The following is a 9,035-nucleotide window of genomic DNA, read 5'->3' on the forward strand; positions in this document are numbered from 1 at the left end:
TTACTTGAACAGGGTCCTAATTCAGATAAATAAGACAATTTATATATATATATATATATATATATATATATATCAAATAATACGTATCTACAAGTACATATCCAAAGCTAGCATAATAGTTTACATTTTCAGTAAATAAGCTCAGTCTAAAGATAGGGTAAACCTAGCCTACCTGGACGCCAACGCTAAAAAGCCCTTCTGTGAAGCTTCAAAATAACGCTAGTAAACCCCGAGCTTGAATAATTGATTCGGTTAATTAACTTTAATTTTTATTTGATGCTCAAAAGGTACCAAGAAATATTTTTCGCCCATAAACTGATACTACAAAGTGTATATATATATATTCGTGCTGCAGTATATGTGAACATAAGAAATTTTGTTAAAATGGTTTCTATTGAATATCATGCCACTGCCAAGTATATGTATATATAAAAGAAGATGAAGACTTTTTCAAATGGCCAATGGGACAAGTGTACGGCTGTTAGCAAACACCATGTTGCTCTCCATATTGCTTTCCCACATGTGGAGGTTATTGGCCACAAGTAATAATTTTTCTTTTTACATTGCATATATATTCGGGTATTGTATAAATTTGTGGTAAAATAATTATAATATTTTGAATATATCAAAATTAATAGAAAATTATTTCTAACAAAACCTCTATTATATAATAATAATAATAATATTTTTAACATTTTTAAATTTATTATCTCCACTTAAAATATTAATAACTCATAAAAATCTATTATAAAGTGATATAAATATATCATCACTTAAAAAATTTTACCAATATAAAAAATATTCTAGAAGGGTACTAGATTATATTTCTACAAAATGCCAAATTAAATTAAATAATCCACGACACATTTAGATAGTACTAAAATTATATGAAAATACAGGAAAATGACTGTAAGGATCATTACAAGAATTTTGAAGGTCTAAACAAGGGCATGAACCTTCCAAAAAATGATATTGGTTACGCGTACGGCTCACACACTCTTGCACAAATCGAATGTTTGCTGACCGGCACAGAAATGGCCAAGACAACGACCTTTCTGTGCGACAACGCGGTGGCAAACCTGCAAGAGGTCTGGGCTTATGTGGTACTAACTGGACACTTGGAGCCTGTGTATATAGAAGAGCCTATGAAATAATAATTTTTTATATCAAGTCACACTTTACTTTAAATTCCATGTACCTGTAGTGACAATAATTTTTTCTGATGAAAGTTGAGTTTTTTATAATGCAATATATTATCAATCTGTTGAAAAATATATTCTATCTGTTCTGGCAGATAGTTTCTCTATTGCAATAGGTTGGTCATCTGGTGCATTATACTGATGTTATTTCTATCTAATCTGTTGTAACAGTGGAAAGACCTGTTTGATAATTTCCAATAGATGACCTAAATTTTACAACATATGCCTAAATTTATTTGATATTTTCCAACAATTATGCTTGAATATCCATGTGATCGACAACACAAAAACAGTAGCAAATACACCACCATAAAAATTTCAGTAATTAGGCTTGAATATCCATGTGCCTAACAACACCAAACCAGTAGCAATAACGACAATAATGTAGCATCTTCTTGCTCAATTTTGTTTCTCTTCAGAAGCCTTGACTTTGTTCAACAAATTTCAGATTACACGATTTGCTTGTGAAGGGTGCCGTTCTTCATACCAATCAAAGTAATCGCATCTACTCAATTTCTATAAAAATAAGAACACAATTACAAAACAATTACAAGTCAATAATTAATCAACTAATTAAATAAAAAATATACCTTTGAAATCTTACAAGTAAGAAACCTACGATCTGAATTTTGTTGAGTCAAAGAAGTCTTCAATAGAGCTTTATGATCGCACTTACAATATCAAAAATCTTTATCACAAAAAATAGTGGAAGATAAGCTCGACATTGTCAAATGCAAATAATTTGAAGAATTTGGATAGATAAAAAAAAGATGATGATGAAGAAGAAGATTTAGGAATTTAGAATTAAATTTTAGGAAGAAGATAAATATATAAGACAATGGAGAAAAAATGACCATTGGGGGCCAAATCAGACGCTAAGTCAGCAAAAATGGGGGTTCAACAAGCCTTGACTACGTGAATTACACACAAGCAGCGAATAGGGCAAAAAGTGTCAAACTAACACATATGATATCTATTTTATTTTACATGTTAAAAATGAACACTGTCTACTTGATACCTATTTTATTTTATTTTAGGTGTTTTGAACTTAACACTGTCAATAGATTTCGCCTTTTTTATTTCAATTCACTCTCGCTTTTTTACATGTAGTGGCAATTATTTATGTCCAATAAAAGTTAAATTTTTATAATGCAACAGATTCTCCATCCGTTGTAACAGATATTCTACCTGTTCCGACATATAGTTTGTCTGTTGCAATAGGTTGGTCATCTATTACATTATGTTGATGTTTCTATCTGTTGCAATAGGTTGGTCATCTATTGCATTATGTTGATGTTTCTATCTAAGTCTATTTGTTGCAATAGTGGAAAGACCTATTTGATAAATTCCAACAGATTAACTACTTATTGCAATATATGTCTAAATTTATTTGATATTTTCCAACAGATGTGTCGTCTGTAGCAACAGATACATTATTTGTTGCAATATTTGAATCTAGTATTCCATTTCAATTAATAAGTTCAAATCTAAGGAAAAAATAAAATTTATAGACAAAATAAAATAAATCAAAGCCTTCAGAAATTAGCTAAAATAAATGAACTAATAAATGAAATGTAAAAAAATTGTTATGGGTATAGATCTCAACAAATACATCAACAATTTAAGTATTGATGCCAAGGATTCCTAAGGAGGGGCCAGGTTATTACTTTGACAGACTCAAACTATAAGGATCTACTCAATATGGATAAGTTATTCTTCATCAGGTGCTATGAAATTCGATTTTGGCCTTCGTGGATCTTTATTGTCGGTTACGTACGATTTCTGCGGTTTTTGTTCTTCGTATTTCCATAAAAAGAGTATCATATTGTCAATGCTATTTAGTAGTAGCTTCTATATCCACTTGAAAAGCTAGAATTGGTCAATGCTAATCACGAAGCTACAACAAAACAAAAAAGGATAACTCATCTGTTCTAGCAAATCAAACCAGTTTTCCTCCTGTTATAAATTATCCCAAACAGATTATATTTCTGCTGCAATAATGAATCAACTATTGGGATAAATTTCTAAATGAGGAAGACCTATATGATAATTTCCAATGGATGAACCATCTATGACAACATATGACTCATTTGTTGCAGCAGATAGGTCATCTGTTGGTACAAATAAAAGAGGTATGAAGAGCTATTTGATTTGCTAAAACAGATGAGACATATGTCGCAACAGATACTTTATCTGGTGCAACAAGTTAGTCAACTGTTGCAACATATATATATATATATATATATTTGTTTGATAATTTTCAGCAGATGTGTCATTTATTGAAATGGATACATGTCTATATATTTACCTTCTTCAGCTCGTGCTGATCTCCTTTGGACATTGTACATTGCTCAGTGCAACACACGTACAGAGGAGTTGCAATTTTGCTTTTTTGAATGCTTGATAATGCATTGGAAATCACTTTCCTTCTCCTCTTAGCCTTAATCTCTAATGAAGTGGATGGATATAAAATCCTCTTTGATGGAATGACACCACTCTTAGATGTCAATTCCTTTATAGAAGCAGTTAATGCATTAATAGCATTAATCACTACATCATGTTTAGCCCTGCAGTCTTGACATTCGCATGCAGAACATTATCTGGGAGAGGCAAAATTTGTATAACCGGTATGATCATACTCATAGTGACTTATTTTAAATACTGTAAGAGGAGTATCATTAGCACCAACAGCTCCATCACCACTAAGACCATCAACAACAACAAGCCCACCCTTTAAAATTATTTTTTTTAATGGTTGTTGCTCCAAACAATTCTATTTTTATTCTGTCAATGACCTTAGGGTCCAATAAAGTTTGCACAGACCGTAAAGTAAGAAAAAATGAAATCTCCAACTCTCGATTGGTCGGAAATAGCGACGGAAGCATAATCTAACATAAATCATTACATATATTAGAATGATGATTAGACCATTCAAAGAAATCATTAATTAAAATAAAAACTTAATTATAATTATACTTATTGCATCCTTTGGGGGGTTGAAGAGATCAATAAATTTTATATTTTTATCAGTTTTGGCTGACAACCATCTCAAGATTCTTGGACAGGAAACTTCTTCTTGGTAGTTCACTTGTTGTCTCAAATAAGGAATGACTTTAAACGCCCAAGCCTATAAAATAACGTCAATAAATCAAACCTATTATTGAGTAAAAAAATGAATGATATCATAATAAAAGAAAGAAATATTTACCATGAAAGCCCATGGAAAGCCATATAAGTTGGATGTCTTTAGCGTTAACGGAGTCAACAAATATTTGGCAGTCATTTTAAAGCTTTCATAATCCCAAGGATAGCTGTTAAACGCCTCAAGCTCCTAGAGATTTTTATTAAACCGACGCTTATGTTGTTGTTAACGTCTCACGCCCAAAGAAAATTATGTACAAACCAAACCAAGCACAATGACTGCTTGTGCTTCTTTGAAAGTTCTTTACCTTTCAATACTTCTATCAAATTTTTGTTTTTGAAGCTTGGACCAACAATGGACACCAGGTCATCACGATCACATGACTTGTCTTTGCCTTTTTTGGGTGTGCGGGGTGCTTTTTTTTGGGTTAGAATAGGTATAACTTGAGAAAGGGGATAACATTTTAGTCTAGTAACTATGACAAACGTCTTCAAACCAAAACAAACAGGTACGCCACAGTAATTTGTCCACACCTTATCCATCTTATCTTTATTTTCAGACATAAACCTACACTTGAGAAGTTCATATACCATTTTTATTTGGAAACGAGCATTATTGTCCTCCGGTAAATCAAGATATTTTCCAAAGCAGCTGTCCCTGAAATAAACATCCAATTTTTATTCTCGAAGTATTTTTCTAAAGGCATCGAAAGATTTTTTCATGACTGGCTTAACCATGAAATCACCCATTAAATTTGTAGCATCATCGCATTATATTCTCATAGAATAACGATCAATGCTGAAGGTTTTGATCAACTCTTTGGTGGAAGGGCTATTAGAATTTGGATCATCTCTTTTGAAATATTCCTCCTCCCCGTGGTCATTATATTCTACTCCTGATTGAGATATCACTTGTAAAGCAAGTTCATAGAGTGGTGGATGTTGTCTAGCTGCTTCACTTATTTCTTTACTTGGACTTGATTCGATTTTTGTTCTTTTGGGAGCCATATTATCACGCATCATTTAAAAAGGATAACAGTAAATCTTCCAAGCAAAATAGTAAAATAACAGTTCCAACAGATCACCGATATGTTGCATCAGGTAATATATCTGTTATAGCATATAACCAACCTATTGCAGTGAATGAGTAATCTATTGCAACAATACAAAATGTATCACTCATATTTTAAGACAGATGAATGGTCTGTGCAACAGATCACACATTATTGCAATATATGAGTAATCTGTTGGAACAGTTAAATAACCTGTTGTAATGGATAAGTAATCTGTTGCAATAATACAAAACATATCACTCATCTGTTGAGAAAAATAAATGGTCTATACAGTAGATCACATATCTGTTGCAACATTATCTGTTACAATATATGAGTGATATGTTGGAACAGTTAAATAACCTATAGCAACGTCTGAGTAATCTGTTATGATAATACAAATTATATCACTCATCTGTTGAGAAGGATGAATGGTCTATGTAATAGATCACACATCTGTTGCAACATATGAGTGGTCTATCGGAACAGTTAACTAACCTACGCAACGGCTGAGTAATTTGTTACGACTATACAAAACATATCACTCATCTGTTGAGAAAGATGAATGGTCTATGCAACAGGTCGTATATCTGTTGTAACACATGAGTGATATGTTGGAACAGTTATTAACGATAAATATTATTTAGATTTCTTCCAACAGAAAGGCCGTCTATCGCAGCAGATGAATGCTCAGTTGGAAAAATCAAGTCTTGGACATGTCCTGTTGGAAGAGTTGATAGGATTTTATCCAACAGGAGTTCATTTGTTGCATCAGATCTTTAATCTGATGGTTACTTTGTTGCATCAGATGGTTAATCTATTGTATCAGATATTTTATTTGATGGTTCTTCTGTTGCATCCGATAGTAAATTTGTTGCATCAGGTGGTTAATCTGATGCAACATATGGTTAATCTGTTGCATCAAATAGTTAAACTATTGTATCATAGGATAAATCTGTTGCATCAGATTTTCTATCCGAGGTTTTTTTTATTGCATCAGATGATTAATTTGTTGCATCAGATGATTGATCTGTTGCATCAGATGGTTAATATGTTGCACCAGATGAATAATCTATTGGAGAAAAAAATAGGAGCACGATATTATTCAACAGAAAATAGCAATATCACCATTTTTACCAAGAACAAGAACAGAGCAAATCAATCCAAATCGTTGTTTTGTTTGTATAAACACAAACAACGAAAATCAAACTTCAAAAAAATGCAACAAACAACAAAAAATCATAATTCACTTCGAAAAGAGAAGAGAAAATATATCAGAAATTAGGGTTTTATTCAGACCTTATTTCAAATTAAAGCAATAAATATTGAAATTGTTAACCAATACTATAACAGAAGTTCACTCAAGTTCCTCGTTTTCTTTAAAACTAAAAAAACCATAACTTTATACTTATGAAAGAAGAAAAGAAACGATGAAGAATTCAAAGTTGTTGTGGCCGAAGAGCAAGGATGTCACGTCGATTGAAGGTTGAAGTCGAAAAGGAACTCGAAGCCCAACTATTTGTCGTCGGAGGTTGAAGTCGCCAATGATTGAAAGGAGAAATTTGCAGAACTGTTGGTTGGGAGAGAGTTGAGAGAAACTGTCGAGAGAGAGAGGAAAGAGACTGGTTGATTTGGATTGAAAAGGGGTATGGGTTGGGTTGATTTGTATTTTTAAAAAGCTTAGAAAGTTTTGAAAATATTAATCAAGTCCACAATTAACTTAATCAAGTTTCCTAATGATGTTTGACCCTTTAAGTTGGTCAATGTCACCAATCCTTCATTCAAGACTTAAAAGACGTTTTTCCTTCAATTTTCTCAGGAATCTCTCTATATTAATGCCTATTATTCTAAAATAAACCCAGTAGGGTTTTATAATTATTTCACTTATGATTTACAATTTTTTTTTTCAAAGCATACAATTCTGTTAATGATACTAAGCTTCTATTTGTTTATTATATTTCACATGTTTATTTTATTTCATGTTAATGCATTTTGTATTTATCTAACTCCTTTATTTAATAATGTGCTTTTGATTTTGTTTTTCAGTGCATTTATGACATAATTCAAGAATTTTGCCTTTTCGTAGAAATTGAAAAAAGAGCTAGCTATGAGAATTGAACTTTTTGGTCAATCGATTTATTGAAAGTTGCGACAAATTCCTTATATCAGTTGGTTAGTAATCCAATTATTTTTTTACATTCAATGATATTTTTTTCGGTTATAAAAATTTTATGAGCATAGCTTTCAGTGTGGTTTCTTGATTTTAAATTTCTTGTTCTATTTACGTACTTTTCTTTTTGTAAATAGCATTTGTTATTGAGTCTCTAACGTAATTTTTTTATTTAATTTTCAGATTTCGGATTTACTTTTCTGTTACGCTGATTTTTTTATCAAGAATAATAAAATATTTTTTTAATGTTTGTAAGTAACGTACCGTCATTAAATCTTTCATTAAAAACATCATTATTGATTATTTGTTTAGGTCTTGGTTAGGTTATAAAATTAAGATAGTAATATATTTCTTTTATGATGTGATTTTTCCAATATTAATTATTTTGGACAATCAAAGAAAGAGGTATATTATAGCTGCAACTAAAACCTTAGAGGTACATATGACTAAATATATCCAATGTCTATCTACAATCATATATTTTCATCCAAAAAAGTATTTCAAGTTTGAAACATATCTCTTTTTTACTATTTGTCGTTTTTGCTTAGGCACATAGAATGACTAAAATAACTTCCATCAAAAAAAATGTAAGAAAAATTCTAAGAACTATTGGCCTGAGCCATGAGCTCGAGGTTCTCCTAATTAGGGTATATTGGATAAGAAGCAGTTTAATTATTTTTTTAATATTTCCAAAATAATTATTAATTATTTAATAACTTTTCTAATATTTAGAGATGGTCATTGAAATATATCAGTTTAGTAGGAAAATTTTGTTGGTCATTCACTATTATTATTTATTGATATCAGATGTAATTAAAGGCAAAATCTATTATAATGGTTAGGAATATTTTATTTTATAATATTAAAGTGCTTTTATAAAATTAAATTTATTGAAGTGAGGTACACGCGCGGAGTGCGTATCCTAAACTAGTTGTACTAAAAGGGAAAAGGAATGATTATGGGGATGGTTATTGTGTTTTCTTATAACTATTGTAAGGTATTGGAACCAACATGAATTGTAGGTCTTTTTGCACTTTTAGTATGTGTATTGAAAGGTGAATGACAATGGGCTTGGATGCCTATAATCACATATTTGTTCTGGTTATTTAGTGTTTGCTAATAGGAATTTAGGATCAGAAAAAAAAAAAAAAAGAGTACTGATTTTCATAGAGTTCTAGCTATAAACTCCAAATTCCTGGAGCATAATCTGTTTTTTCTGATAGAAAATTAAAAAAAAAAAAATTATTTCACTTTGAGGATCTCTCTGGTACCATTTATAGGGGGGTGTGCGGATTTAGTAGATTAAATAGATTTAGTAGGTTTCTAGTGAATCTATTTTTATTAGTGCGTGGATATTTTGTTTCAATATCTTTTAATAATTTACTTTTTTCGTAAGATATATTCATTAATTATTTTATCCTGTTGTAATTGCAGAGTTACAAATTCTTGTATAATAATTTATCCTATCTGTGC

General features: G+C 30.9%; 1 long non-coding RNA gene across 1 annotated transcript in view; it reads right to left on the reverse strand.

The window, feature by feature from the left end:
- LOC124889346 overlaps nt 1-380 on the reverse strand; it is an 11,142-nt gene extending 10,762 nt beyond the window's left edge. Inside the window, exon 1 of the long non-coding RNA XR_007048262.1 lies at nt 173-380. This is a non-coding gene — a long non-coding RNA (uncharacterized LOC124889346). The remainder of the gene's footprint in view (nt 1-172) is intronic.
- Nucleotides 381-9,035: the final 8,655 nt, after the last annotated feature.

Source organism: Capsicum annuum, chromosome 12 (genome assembly GCF_002878395.1).
Source record: "Capsicum annuum cultivar UCD-10X-F1 chromosome 12, UCD10Xv1.1, whole genome shotgun sequence".
Classification (NCBI taxonomy): domain Eukaryota; kingdom Viridiplantae; phylum Streptophyta; class Magnoliopsida; order Solanales; family Solanaceae; genus Capsicum; species Capsicum annuum.